At 29.4% G+C, this 15,677-nt stretch overlaps 1 protein-coding gene across 1 annotated transcript in view; it reads left to right on the forward strand.

Moving 5' to 3' along the window:
• Positions 1–15,677, forward strand: part of sick (sickie) — a 944,125-nt gene that overhangs the window by 124,612 nt on the left and 803,836 nt on the right. Inside the window, exon 2 of the mRNA XM_075371421.1 lies at positions 5,189–5,376. The gene's annotated coding sequence lies outside the window, so the exon portion shown is untranslated. The remainder of the gene's footprint in view (positions 1–5,188; positions 5,377–15,677) is intronic.

Consider the following 15,677-nt stretch of genomic DNA (forward strand, 5'->3'; position numbering starts at 1 on the left):
CCACGAAGACTGATTGTACTATGTAGAAAGGAATCAATTCACGTCTATGCTACTTGCAGAGCAGACATTTTGAATGTGTCATAAAAAGAAGAAATAGTGTAAATAATGTAAAACAAAGTTTTGATAAACTCGTCAAAGTTTAGAAAGGAGTGTACACATTGATGCGCAGTGAAGTGGAGAGGGTATTGTACCTTAACTGGACGGATCCTCCCTCAATTGAGCTTTCTAAATTTTAATGAGTAATTCTTTCTATAGAAATAATCCATTAATGTCTTCGTTATTTAGAGAAAATAATTCTTGTAATTCATTTTTAAAGATTCTATTTCTGAATAATCACTATTTTATATTCTTTTTCTCATATTTTTTTTTTTCATTTTATCGGTTTCGCCTCTTCTGATTCGTTTTTAAACCCACTCTTTCAAAATAATTATCAAATTAATTGATATTCCTAACACAAGAAATCCCTTACAATTTATGGAACACCAAGAATTAAAAATGGAATGATATATTTTCAGAAAGTAATTGCGATTGATCCAGCTGTAAGACCCTTTGATAATCTACCAGAGTCTTATATATAAAAAAACATACGTGTTTTTGATTTGTAATAATATTTTTTGATATACATTTTTTTACAAAGAACTATCATCCAAAACTGTTTACATTTGTACTCACTTTAGGCTTGCTGTTTATTCTGTTAAGGCATTATTAAAATGTCTAAACGTCTTTAAAATTTCAGTGCCATAATCTAAATTTAAATTCTTTATTTGAAATAAATTAGAGAAAAATGATAAAATAATAATTCTGGAGAAATTTAAAGTTTAGGAATATATAGTGTGCTTAAATTAATCTATATTATTTATTTTTAGTTTAATATTTTTTTAATACAATCTTTGATTTATGAGAAATTAATCACAAATAAATTTGTATCATTTAACATATAAAGTTTAAAAAATTTACTGATATTTAAATTTATTTGGCATATTAGCTAAATTATACTTTCAAAGATAAATATTTTTTTTTTTTAATAATCGATCTTTATTTGAGTTTTAAATTTTACATTCATATTTACTGTAATTTAAGTTATTCGTATATTGAATTATCATAAATGTATATAAGAGCTTTTAACGATGAAGATTTCTTGTCTTCAGTTTATATTAAAAAAATAGAAATAAAAATAGAAACTAATTTTACACCTTTTAAAAGAAATTTGTTCATCAATCTGTTAATATAATGTTCCATCAGTTATTTGCTAATTTATTTTATTAAATGTAAAAGGTATTTAATTTTCTTTAGATTTATTTTTTAAGCAGTAGCAATATGTATAATTCTCAAATTAAACTAATTGTATACAACAGCACACGTAATATATTACCAATTGTAGTGTTTGAACCCATTTCTTCAACCTATAAAGTTAAAAATAGTTTTCTAAAAATAAAACCGGCCGAGCAAATTGTACAACTGTACTAGTAACATTTTGAACGTTGGAGCAGTTAATTTCTTTCTGTTTGACAGGAGACATCTTTAATGATTTTTTTTTCTTCCTGGTAATTTTAGTTCATTTAAATCTTAGTTTTACAGATACAAAGGTTCTTTCTATTTTTTTTCATGAGAGGGTTATTTGTTTTAAAAACAATTAGTTATTTTGTAGTAAAAGTAAGTAAATTTATTACGATAGTGAAATGAGTCTAAATTTCAATGGATTAATTCAGTTTTACGTTTGATTTACTACATCATAGTTTTCCTTTTTTTCTTTTTTTTTTTTTAATGAATTCTGTATACAATGATTACTTATTCATTCACCAACACGTACACCTCGTTATTTTTATGATCTTAGTTTATATTCATTAATACCAGCTGCAAAAAGTTCATCATTTCAATTATAATTTTATTTTTAATATAGCTAAAAAAAAATTGTACTGATTAAATACATAATAAAATTTGGGAATATTTTACATATTAGAACTATTATTTCAAATGCCCCCTTTTTTCTTCAGAATCTTAACCAAAACAAAATTTTGTCTCATTAAATTAAATTTTTAATTATTTTATTTTCAATAATTAAACCGGTTCCAGGTATTAGCTGCAATTTCTATTTAAAAGATAACTATTATGTTGATTTAAATTAAAAATAAAAAAAAATTCTGTTAGGCGTTTTATTTTTGTTTGTTTAAATACGATGTTGTGTTTTGTTTAATTATAATCGATCTGACATGAGTAAAAAGTCGAAATAGAAAACGGTATAACTATTCTAAAGAACAACAAACATTGTATGCCATGCTTACTAAAAAAAATGTTTTCGAATTTCCTTCTTCACTGACCCGTATATGTAATTGCTTATGCCAAACCCACCGATATACAGGCGATATTTGCTTGTACAAATAACACCTTTACTATTTACTCTAGGGACCGGTTGTATAATGAACGCTTTACATGTGTCGCACCCATGATATAGGTTGTGTAGTTAGTATAAGCAACTAATTAACCTATCCCTTTTCGTTGTGAAACATTGCACATTACGTACAATACTCCAAATCAGTTGGGGAATCTTCTATTATGAGTTAATAGTTTATATTATAGCAATTTTCCATCTTTATTTATAATACTAGACAATTTTTGTTCTCGTATCTATCGTTTACTGATTTGAACCCAATTTGTTCTTATTAAAATATATAAACTAAAAGATCAGTTCTCAGATTAATTAATAAATAAAATAAAATTTTATTCTGATCAGTATATAATAATATATTATTTAGATTACGTTATTATAATTAAAATTATAAATATAAAAACAAAATAAATGATAAAGTCTGATGTGGGCACCACATGACTTCTTTTTACGCCTATTAAATTACATATACACATTTAAAAAAAAAGAAAAGTACATAAAATTTTATTTCATAAATAACTTCCAAAATTTTTTCATATTCCTTTTTTTTATTATTATTGAATTATTATTTACCGTAAAAAATTTTTACAGAGGTTAATAATTATTTATAAATCAAAATATTTAAATTAAAAAAAAAAAAAAGGTAAAAGAAAAAATGAGATGAAGTCGAATTTGAACCGATGTGCCTTCCCCTGTAAGATCCAAATATTTCATTAATTGAAATTTTATTTGGCTATAACTCTGAACCAATAAAAATAAATACAACTTATGATATATTGTTGAAAAGCTCTCAATGAGGGCTTATTACTGCATTTAAGAAAAAGCCCAAAATCCAAATTTTTTTGGAATTTACGCTTTTTTGGACATTTTGGTTCAGTCGATTGCAATCAAAAAGGGAGGTGCACAACTAGATGTTGCAACAGTCCTAAGTCCAAAATTTCAACATTCTTCGACTAATCTTTTTTGAGTTATACGGGATATATACGTACGTACAGACGAAATTCCGAAAGTAGTCAAAATGGATATTTCTGTTGAAATTTGAAAACCGAGATATTTTACGATTATAATACTTCCTTTACGTCGTACAAGGAAGTAAAATTAGATATTAAATTCCATATTAATTATTTAAATAATTAATAATTTTTAAAATTATTAAACATATGAAATAATTTTTTTGAAAATACTTTAAATATAAAAAAAAAATCCACAAAATAATTCCCAATTCAGAAGTCGCTGTTGAAGATTATTTTAAACACATACAATAAACGTGAACGTTGTACGGGAAATAGATATTTTGACCATCCCTGAATCCATTTTGACTAGTTTCTGCTTGATGTCGGTACATATGTATGAATCTCGCATAATTAAAAATTGATTAGCCATAGAATGTTGAAATTTTGGATTTCGAACTGTTATCAAATTGTGCACCTCGCTTTTTGATTGCAATTGATTGAACCTAAAATAGCCAAAAAAACCCTAAATTAAAAAAATTTGGATTTTGAACATTTTATTAACTGCAGTAGCCCTCATTGAGAGCTTTTCAATGATATATCATAAGTTATACTTTTTTTATTTTATTGGTCCAGAGGTATAGCCAAATAAAATTTAATTAATGAAATATTTGGATCTTACAGGGGAAGGCACATCGGTTCAAATCCGACTTCATCCCATTTTTTCTTTTACCTTTTTTTGAATTTAAATATATTGATTTATTAATAATTAACCTCTGATTGTAAAAAAATTTACAATAAATAATAATTCAAAAGCAATAAAAAGAATATGAAAATAATTTCTGTAGTTATAAATGAAAATTTTATGTACTTTTCATTTTAAAAACATGTGTGTATGTAATTTAATAGGCGTACAAGAAAGTCATGTGATGTCTACATCAATTTTTTTTAATATTAACCAAAAATTCATCAAAGACTAATACTCTTTCCGTAAAATTAAATCGTTTAAATTTTAAATAAATTGGTCGAATGATATTTCAAACGGTTCGGCATTTTATTAAAAATGGAAACTGAAGTAAAATAAGGCCCTTCTCTTAAGCCTTTTCGTATTGTAATATACGAAAATGGTTCTACTCTCTAGTTTGTTAAAGTGGATATTATTATTTTTTAACAATTAATAACCATTTTTTTGGCTAATATTCCACATTCATAAATATAAATACAAGGATAAGTTAACGTATTTAATTTTCTAAATATCCAACTACATGATTCTTATTTTGTACTGGGTGTGTCACGAAGAAACAGAGAAACTTTCAGGACATGTTCTACTGATGAGTTCATATAAACATAGGTTTGGAAACGCTTTGTTTTTGAGTTACGGTTAGTGAACGATTTGGCCCGGATTTCAGCTTTTCTAATAAAAAGAAGCCCTAATGTAATTTTTGTGGCCTAAAATTAAGGAGTAATGTGGTAGTTTCTTATGTAATTTGAGCTGGGAATTAAATAAGAATAAATAAGTCCCAAAACTTTAACTCCAGTAGTATCCGACGTGAGACACAAAATTCGGTGTCGAAAAACAAGTTTTTTTTTTAGGTTTGTAATACAGCCGGCCTCCTAGGCGCGAATGGTAGCGTCTCGGCATTTTGTAAATTCCCTCTTCACAATATACACAGCATTCTGCCCGACGTAAGATATTTCCATTGGCTTTCCGTATCATCTCAGAATTGTTTCGTTTAAATTCAGTAGTATTTCATGTTTTAATGATTAACTCTTCTTTAGTATTAAATTTTTGTCAGTATACTATAGTTTTTATATGACCCCAAATTAACTAATCTCTTGGCGTTTGTTTCAGCTGATCGTGGTGGCCAATCGATCGAAGATCAATGCAGTTTAAGAAATTAGAATTCAAGTGATTTCTAGCTGCTAGTAATGTGGCGTTGCACCGTCGTGCTGGAAAATCATTTAAAGTCTAGTTTGTAAAAGTACATCGTGGCGTTGCACCATAGTGCTGGAAAATCATTTGCAACCTGCTTTGTAAAGGTAAATCCTCCAAAAGAGCCGGAAAACTATTTTTCAATAAATGAACGTATGCATGCATTTCCCGTTAAATTTTCATTGAAAACAAAGGGTCCCAGAATTTTGTCATAAATAATGCCACCTCAAACATTAAGGTGAAATTTATGTTGGAAACTAATTTTGCAGTACCATGTGAATTTTTTTCGCCCCATAAATGATTATTTTTAGAATTGAAGACTCCGTTTCTCGTAAAAGTGCCATCATCAGTAAATAAAATTGAATTTACCTTATCAGCGTTATCTAGAAGCCAAATGACAGAAGTTTTACCGCTTGGAATAATCTGTTGGCCACAAAATTTTAACCTTCTGCAGGCGGAAAGGACATAGATTTTTTTTCCGTAGGATGCGCCACACTTTGTTTTTTTTTCAAACCAGTGACATGAAATCGCCTTGTACTAATGCCTGAGCTACGCTGAATGGGCTGAATTACACGATTTTCATCATTAACAAGATGATTTACTTGGTTTCAACACAAAACGAACACGCTGGAAATGATCCTTGCGTTAGTAAATGCTAATACCCCGAAGAATGTTTAAAAAGAATGCTTATTAGGAACAGAAAGAACAATACGATTTTTCGTCTGTTTTGTTCAATAAAAACCGATTCTTAACAGTTTTTATTTACTTTTTATTGCCTGTATTCATATTAATTTTCTGAGAATAAAATTCTCTAAAAGTTTTATTACTAAATCTTCAGCATTTATTAGTCATTTAACAAAGCTATTGTACTACGAGTACAATAATAAAAAAAAACTTGTTTTTCGACACGGAATTTTGTGTTTTACGTCGGATACCGTAAACACTATTGGAGTTAAAGTCCTGGGCTCTATTTTATACTTTTTCCCAGCCCAAATTACATAAAAAACCACCAATTTTACTTCTTAGTTTGGGTCTCAAAAATTACAGCAGGGCTTCTTTTTATTAGAAGAGCTAAAATCCGGGAGCAATCTTTCGCTACCCAATCTCGAAAATAAAGCATTTCCAGACCTATAATTATATGAATATTTTTCATTATTTTCACAAATAGAACATGTTCGGAAAGTTTTCCGTTTCTTCGTGGGATACCCTAAATGATTGTAACGGGTTTTCCATATTTTTGACTTAAGAGGTAAATTATTATTGATTTTATTAGATAAATAAAATGTAGAGAGAGTTTGGAAGTAAACCTTTTTAAAATTTATATAATTTTTTTTTTTTAAATCCTAAAACGTTTTCTGCAATACCTTGATACAATAATTTTTCTTCCCTATATACTCGTACGTCTAAATTTCTAAAAAATAACTGTCATAAAATTTATTTTAGAATTATTTTATTTCTTGTTGTATTTATTAAATTTAATAAATACGTTTCAAATTTCCCAACTTCTGACAGTGATTTAAAATTTTCTTTTATTTTCTCTAATTTTTTAACGTCAATATAACCTATATATCTGTCTAAAAATTTAATAACGGTAAGGTTTTAAAAAATATGATTTTTCATTGTTTCCAGTTGGTTTGCAACCCCACTTACACTTGAATTGAAAAGAATTTCCGTGATATTAAATTGCTTACTGTGCAGAAAAGATTTTTTTTATTTAGAAATAAAAGACAAAAAAGTTAAGGATTACGTTTGCTATTATACGCAATAACTCGTTTATTAAGAAAATTATATAATTTTATAACCGTTTGGTTTTTCATTTTTTTTTTTTTTTTGGCTTTTATTATAGTACATTAGTACTACCCAAAAGAAATCAAAATTAATGACTAGGTTCTTTTTTTTATTTAATAAGGTTTTTTTTGTTATATTGTTGGCAATATTTTTATTTTCCATCTTTAAAATAAAATATTTTAAATTATTTTTTATTAAAAAGTAATTCGTTCAATTATATTTATTGTATTATAATTGTATGTTCAACTGTACTAATTTGCAGAAATTTCCATTGTTTATGGATAAGTATTTACCATCTTATTATTACATATTTCTTTTTATTTAAGTACTCGTAATTAAACTAAATAAAAATTACTAATTATGTAGTATAAGTTTCCAACCGGTTTAATTTTCTTGGTTTTGTTATTGTACGACTTCTTTCAAAGTAGAAATTAAACATCATCTTAAAATGTTACTTTTATTTATAATATTTTTTTTTTTAAATAAAGATTAACCATATATTTTTCTAAGAAAGAAGTAATATTACAGAGCGTATAATCATCGGATTAGTGATGGGCTTTACTTTTTATTAATAATCCTAACTTTAATATCGGTTTTAATCTATTATTAACTTAATTCTTAAAATGAGAATGCGATAAATTGTGTTATTTTTAAAGTTTCCATATTTGCATGCATGATATATTTATAATTAGGAAAATTATCTACAATTATTGTGTTTTGAACCTGGATACGTAATGAAATGAATTAAAATTCGATGGATGCTATTTTAAAGTTTGTATGTATAACCTCTTTTAGCTTGTACGTTTCCCTCTCGTCAATATAATTTTCGTAGCATCTTAATTATATTTTTTACCTTTTTGAAATGGCGATCCCTTTTATTTGTTGAACCAATAAAATCTCGGTTCAGTCAAATTATGCTTTATTTAAAAAAAGAATCTGAAGAATTTTATTTTAAATAAAATAATACCTTATTTACTAAAATTTAAAGCGTATTTATTATAGTAAATATTTTTTTTTCCGAATTTCGAAAAATAGTACGGTATTATTTTCGATTGCACCGTGGAATTGTGGGGTGAGATTGAATTTTATGTACGTTTACAGGTATGAGCAGTACCATTCACTTAAAATGTAACTTCCTTTTATATATAAGCCTTTGTATAAAATGTTTGGTTCGAATACATCCAAAACTATTAGATCAGTTTCAATGAAATTTAGATGTGGTGTAGTAGTATAACTGAAGTTGTGCGTATGGAAATTTGTTGAGTCGTTGCTAAGTTACGCTCAAGCGTTCCAAAAAATTTAAAAATATTGTGGCTCGAAAATCTCCAGTACTACGAGATTAGTTTCATTGAAAATTATGTTTACCGTATAACCTCAATTTGGGGTTATGTTGACTGTGTAGTGGTGCATTAGGTAGATTTCATGAGAAAGCTACCTGTTGTAATAGATACCATCATTCGACTTCCGGAAAATTTCGACAGATCTTCGCGTTTCACATCCCCAGACTACAAAACCACCATCAGTTGAAAAGTTTATATATGCATTTCTACATATATACTCGTGTATATATATATATACACACGGGTATACGAGGTGCGACAATAAAGTAATGAGACTGATTTTTCTTTGCAAGATGTGGCAACCCTGCAGCTTGCGTAGGCACACTATCTTTGATCTTGGTCTATAAGCTACTTCTATTCCAAGCGGCACATTGATGCAACTGCTCAGTCGTGAGTTGTGCTGTAATAAGTGAACACGTGTTTGTGTCTCTCGTCACAGAAATATTGCGCAACGGTATGCCATTTCTTTTTGCGTTAAATCGGATGAAAACGCGACGACAACTTATGGTAAGCTTCAGAAGGCTTTTGGAGAGGAGGTTATGTCAAGAGCTCAAGTTTTTCGGTGGCATAAAATTTTTAGCGAAGGCAGAACGAATGTTGAAGATGAAGACCGCAGTGGACGACCATCAACCTCACGGACAGATGTCAACTTGACCAGGGTGCGTGAAATCGTACTATCTGATCGAAGATTATCCGTGAAAATGATTGCAGAAGAACTCAACATCGATCGAGAAACGGTTCGTCTAATATTAACTGAAGATCTTGGTACGAGAAAGATTTGTGCAAAAATGGTCCCCAAAAATCTCTCACAACAGCGAGAAACACGGAAAAATGGGGCAGCCGATCTGTTAGAGCAAACGGAAATCAATCCAGATTTGTTGAATCGTGTTATCAATGGTGATGAAGGTTGGTTTTTTTCAATACGATCCAGAGACAAAACGCTAAAGTTCGCAACGGTGCTCAAAGGGATCACCCAGACCAAAAAAAGCTCGCATGTCAAAGTCAAAAGTGAAATGCACGCTTGTGTGCTTCTTCGATTCCAAGGGAATTGTTTATAAAGAGTGGGTGCCTCCTGGACAAACAGTTAACTGATATTTCTACAAAGAAATTTTAGAAAGACTTCGTAAACGAGTTCTTCGTGTCCGTGCCAACATCGCTGATAATTGGATTCTGCATCACGATAATGCGCCATCCCATACTGCTCTGTCAGTACAGCAATTTTTAACCTCAAAACAAATTTCAGTACTACCACAACCACCTTATTCACCAGATATCGCTCCGTGCGACTTTTTTCTATTTCTAAGAGTCAAAATGGCGGTCAAGAGACACCATTTTCAAACAACACAAGATGTCCAAAAAGCTGTGACGAGGGTCTTGGAGGATATTACAGAAGATGAGTTCCAGAAATGTAACCGTCAATGGCATAAGCGCTGGAATAAGTGTGTGCAATCAGAGGGGAACTACTTTGAAGGAGACAACACTAAACAAACGGTAAGCAACATTAACGGTAAGCAACACTAAAACGGTAAGCAACATTTTTTTTCACATCAGTCTCATTACTTTTTTGTCGCACCTCGTATATGTAGAAATTTCACTTTCTTGTGGACATGATAAATGCCGTAATTTTGTGCCAATCACTTTCAAATTGATACATAAAATATAACAACCCAAAATCTAGGTCGATTTCGTTAATGGGAAAAATCGGACTATGGGGTGGAAATGGGGCTTTTTCGAAAAAAAACAAAATATTGCTATAACTTTCCTACTAAGTAAAATATCAATTCTTTTAAAGTTCCTACTATTCTTTGGATAAGTACCTAAAACATATCTAAGTAAAGTTTTTTGATATCACAAACCAATGGTCCAGGGGGTGGAAAAATGGGGTTTCGAAAACAAAAAAAGTCATATCTCCCTTAATAGGCACAATATCGAATCTGTTTAAAGTGTTCGTTAGTCCTGTAAATATTACTTAAAACTTTTGTCTGAAATAATTCTTGATATGACCAACTCTTACGGCAAAGGATGGCCAAAATGTTGCTGGAATTATAAGAAGATGGAACTTGTCATATGCTAAACATTTTTTTCACATGCAACCATTGTCGTATTGAATAAATTTGAAGCTTCTCTTAACTTTAAGGGGAAAATCTTTTTTATCTCCCTACTTAGCACCGGTAAAATCTACCTCTGCCTTCTGGCGTGCCGAAAGGGATTTTTTTCTTTCTTATATAGTGAGCGAGTTGAAACTTGATACTTGTGTTAGGGTCTATTTGTTAATCGAACGTATGTAGTGCGTTGTACTCTAAAAATCAGTGCGTTTTTGACTGTGAAACAATAAGGGTGTCGGAAACAAAAAGTCGGACTTCTTGCACAGAATTGCGCAAAAGTTTTTTTGTAGTGGAAGAAAGGGAATGTGATTCAAAATACAGTCACCGTTTTAGAATTGTTATAATGTTGTACTGTTAACGGGTTTTGCCGTTACTCTTGTTACAATATTATTAATTAAAAAAGGGCCATGATTTTAGAAATGTAGATTTTTATGGTTAATTTACTTTTTATTCTAAATTTTTCTCTTGTAATTTGCTTTGGAATGTAATTTTGTTTTGTAATAAAATAATATAATAAATGTTAGTAAAATATTTTTTTATACTATTGTAAGAGAACATGATAACAACTCATCTTGATTTATGAAGAATAAAAAAATAGACGTAATATTGTTAAATAAAAAGCACGAAATTTATTTATTTCATTTGGAATATTGGATTATTTCATTGGTTCTCTATTATATTTATTACATCGTGAAGATCATCGAGCCCGTAAAAATTTTTTGTTGTTGTTGGAAGTATGGATTAAGTAGATTAAATTGAATTTATACGTAAGGATAAAAATTCGTTCTGTATTTCAATTACAGATGTTTACGCGCTATCAGTCGATTAAGAAAGAAGGGCAATATTCTTCAAACCAGAATTATGCTCTGGAAATGCAGTATAGAGGGTGTAGTTTGTTGTATTTGTGGAAGTAGATGATGGTGTGGCACTGGCGTCGACGCGCACGTGTGGCCGACCGACGCCGTGTGCTGCTATGTTTAGCCAATGGCGCCGGATGCAACTTAATGTTGTCATGGTTCTTCTTCAGAAAATATATACTACGTTCGTAGACATAGAGAATACTAAGACGTTTTTTGCTTTGGTAGAATTACTTTTTTTGATTTATTTGTGACAGAAATTTCTTATACTTTTTTAAAACTAGTCGTTTTTAAGGGCCATATTTTAGGAATAAAACTTTTATTTCTCCTTACAAAAATAAATTTGTTTGTTGTTCTTTTAATAATTTTTTAGTGGCTTGAATTTAAATGTATAATGTTACACCAAATCGTAGAAAACGGTAATAAAGTATATAATTAAAGTAGTTCTTGTTGGATTCGTGAATATTTAGTGTATTAATTTATTGTTTACCGATTTTTTTTGTGTATTTAATATTTAAAATTTTGATCTGTGGTATCAAAGATCTTATTGAAGGAGAAGCTGTGTTTTTTATTGTAATTTATTTTTATGTAACATTTTTATATTAAACTCTAGATTTACCATGATGTGGACGTGCACCAAATAGGAATATTATTGTAAAAATATACATGATATAAATCACGTTTGTAATGAGTATGGATGTTGCTTCATGGATAAAAAAAAAGTTTTAGAACAAAATAAAATGGGGAAGCTGTAATAAAATCTTGATCAAACCAGCATCACAAAATATAGAGCCAATTATTATAAAATCAAAAATAAAAGTGATTAAAAATACAAGGAAAGTAGTAAATTGAATACTCGTACATACGTGAAGATGAATAAAATAACTACAAAGTGAGTAATTAAGAGAGTTTCAAAGATAATTATTTGATCTTATATTTATGTACAAATTATAGAGATATAGGAAATTGAAGTACTTTTTTGAAAATTAATTTAAAAAAAAACATTATAAAAACAAATATATTGTTCCTGTTAAAGAAACGTAACGAAAAGTTGTGTTTAATGCACGTAGCAGCAAACAAAATAATTAGTTAATTAAAACATCTTACATAATTTTAGTAATTTATAGAAAGAAAAATATTTTACTTAAAATTGGTTTGGTTTTACTTAGACTAATGGTGTGTGACTGAAATCGTTGAAGATTAAATTGCATGATAGTTTTATTGAATATTTTTTTCTATTAAAATTTAGCAGCAACTTTGCCTTGACAAAACTTTTTTTTATAGTTTCAAAGTTTATTTAAAATCTCTTACATTTACATTAACCTTGAGTAAATTGGATCACACTCGCAATCACATGAGAGATTGTGAGTTTCGCTGGGGATTCAAGGAGTCCCCAGCGAAACTCCTCAATGGGAAACTCCTCAAAAATTACATTCTAGTATTACAAAGAACTTTTGTGGCGAGCAGCACATACATTAAGTAAATATGAACCTAATAGTAGAACAATAGAAAGAAAAATAAAAGAAGTTGTAAATAGCAATAAAAACAACGAGAAGAAAAAGAAAAGTATGTATAATAAATTTGAAAATAAAAATCAAAGAGATAATGCATACTAGAGAGATAAGACACTATGGAGTCACTAAGGTCCAGAACGTGTAGTCGTTAAAATCTTCTAACGTCATCTCCATTGTCTAGGAGGTTCCTGGCTGTGATGCACGTGGTTGTTAAGTCGTAGTTCGTACTTCGAACTGAAACATTGTATTTCCTCCCGGACGTAACGTAAACTTAAATATTCGAGTATTTCACTGTTTTTCCCAAACCATGGTGCCTCTGTTATACACCTCGCTAGTTTATTTTGAAACCTTTGTAAAATTTTGACATTGGACTTGCTCGTAGTGCCCCAAAGTTGGATCCCTTAAGTTCAAATCGGTTTTTAGAATTGTTGAGATAACAGCAGCTTACTAGATAAAGACAATTAAGAACTTTTGCTGAATAATAATTCCGTATTGTTAACATTTTTAAAATGAATTTAATATTATAACCATTTAATGTAAAATAAATTTTCTGTTAAATAATCTTAAAAATAATATTTTAAATAAACTACGAATATTTGTTTATTCGTATGAAAAAATAATTTATTTATTTTTTGGTTTATATCGAAACATAAGCTTGTAGCTTGTGCGTGGATATGGAATGTAGCGTATGAAAAATGCCGTGCCTGACCAGGAATCGAACCCAGGACCTATGGATGAAAGGTCGAGACCCTCCCACACGTGCCACGGAGGCTGGCATATAAGATATATTAGTATTTTAAAAATGTTTCTTTAAATTACTGAGTCTTATGACTGAGGGAAAGTTTGGTTATATGTAATGATTTCATCTTTCGTTTTTAATATTACGGAAGTGCTCATATGTTTTTTAGGTTTTCAAACCAAAACCTACCGGATTGGTCTAGTGGTGAACGCGTCTTCCTAAATTAGCTGATTCGGAAGTCGAAAGTTCCGGCGTTCAAGTCCTAGTAAAGGCAGTTACTTTTAATCGGATATGAACACTAAATCGTGGATACCGGTGTTCTTTGGTGGTTGGGTTTCAATTAACCATACATCTCAGTAATGGTCGAATTGAGATTGTATAAGACTACACTTCATTTACACTCATACATATCATATCATCCTCTGAAATATTACCTGAATGATAATTCCCGGAGGCTAAACAGGAAAAAGAAAAAAGGTTTTCTAACCAAATTGAGACAAACTGTTTAATATAAATGATTGAAAAAAACGTTTTAAATAAGGTTTTCATCTTTTATTCATAACATAGAGTAAATTAGAGATAAATTTGTAATACTAGATTAACGCAGACCTTCAGGGTGAAAACTAATCAAGTCTGAATTTTTAACTTTACCAGCGAATATAGCTAGAATAAGAGGAAAATATAATGATCATATCAAAAATTGGGTATCGGTTTTTTTGCAAATATTTTCGTGTTAGGGTCCAATTAGTTCATCTTGTTCAAAAAAAAAAAACGTAGGTATGTGCGTGCGTACGTATGTGTATTTCACTGCTATCCGCCTTATATCTGAGTAATTGACCGAACGGTTTTCTTCAAATTTGGCTCAAATATTTCAGTATATGAGGCACTGATCGTACAATTTTTTTTTAAACTTTGTTAAGGGGATGGGAGATATCACGATAAAACCGATTTTGACTTTCTTCATAGGAATTTTAGAGAAAAGTTTTATTAAAGCAAGTTTGTTACCTAGAGCGCATATATATAAATAATTCAGATTATTTTTTTAAATCAATCCTGCAACTATTGGAAAATTTTTTGAAAGTTTATCCTGTAAGATCCTGAAATTTTGATTTTGATTTTGAAAGTTGATCCTTACAGGATTTATAATTTAAAAAAAGGTATTTCAGTAAAAAGGCAATTTCAAAAGGTTTTTTGATTATGTTCTTTTTCTTATTTTAACCTTTATTAAAGGGAGTGTTAGATTTAGAGAAAAGTTTACTCAAGCAAATTTATTAAGTTAACATATAATGAATATATTTTTTTAAAAATGTTTATTTAAAAATTTATCCACTACCTCTAAAAAAATGTATAATCTGTTTTTTTTTCTTTTTTTTATTGGCTGTAACTCTTCTAATTTTTTATTAATAGTCTGGAAAGTGATGAAATACTTTGCCAGCTTTTTTTTATAATTTTCAGTTAGGTGCACTTTAAACCTTTCTGAATATTACATTCCTTTAATGTATTAGTAAGTATTGAAGAACTCCATAAACGTATTCACATAATAGATATGTAAATTTTGTTTGAAACAGTTATACTCGTTTAGTTTTTTTTTAAAAATATTTATTCAAATTCATACTTCGTACGTTTATTACAATAATAATAATTATACGTGCTCTTGTAATTTATTGTACACCGTAATAAATTCTACTTACAGAAGTTTATGCAGTGGAATATAAGTATTAAAATAGCTGAAGTACAGTTAAACTGTGATCAGTTAATACATATGATTTTATTTTCATTACCATTATACTCCCAGACTTGTACGCTGTGTGTACACTACTTATATGGTCTGCAAATCATTTGAGAGGCATACCAGCACGCATAGCGTGTTCATATGTGACAGTGACATGTCCGGAGGCACGCACGCCCTTAAATAAACTTAGATCTACTACTAGTGTCTTCATTGGATATATATATATATATATATATGTGTGTGTGTGTGTGTGTGTGTGTGTGTGTGTGTGTGTGTGTGAGATTGTGTGTGCACGTACTCGTGTACTATTTTACCCTCATATTTGCATGTGTT

This window comes from Lycorma delicatula, chromosome 7, assembly GCF_047948215.1.
Source record: "Lycorma delicatula isolate Av1 chromosome 7, ASM4794821v1, whole genome shotgun sequence".
Taxonomy (NCBI): Eukaryota; Metazoa; Arthropoda; class Insecta; order Hemiptera; family Fulgoridae; genus Lycorma; species Lycorma delicatula.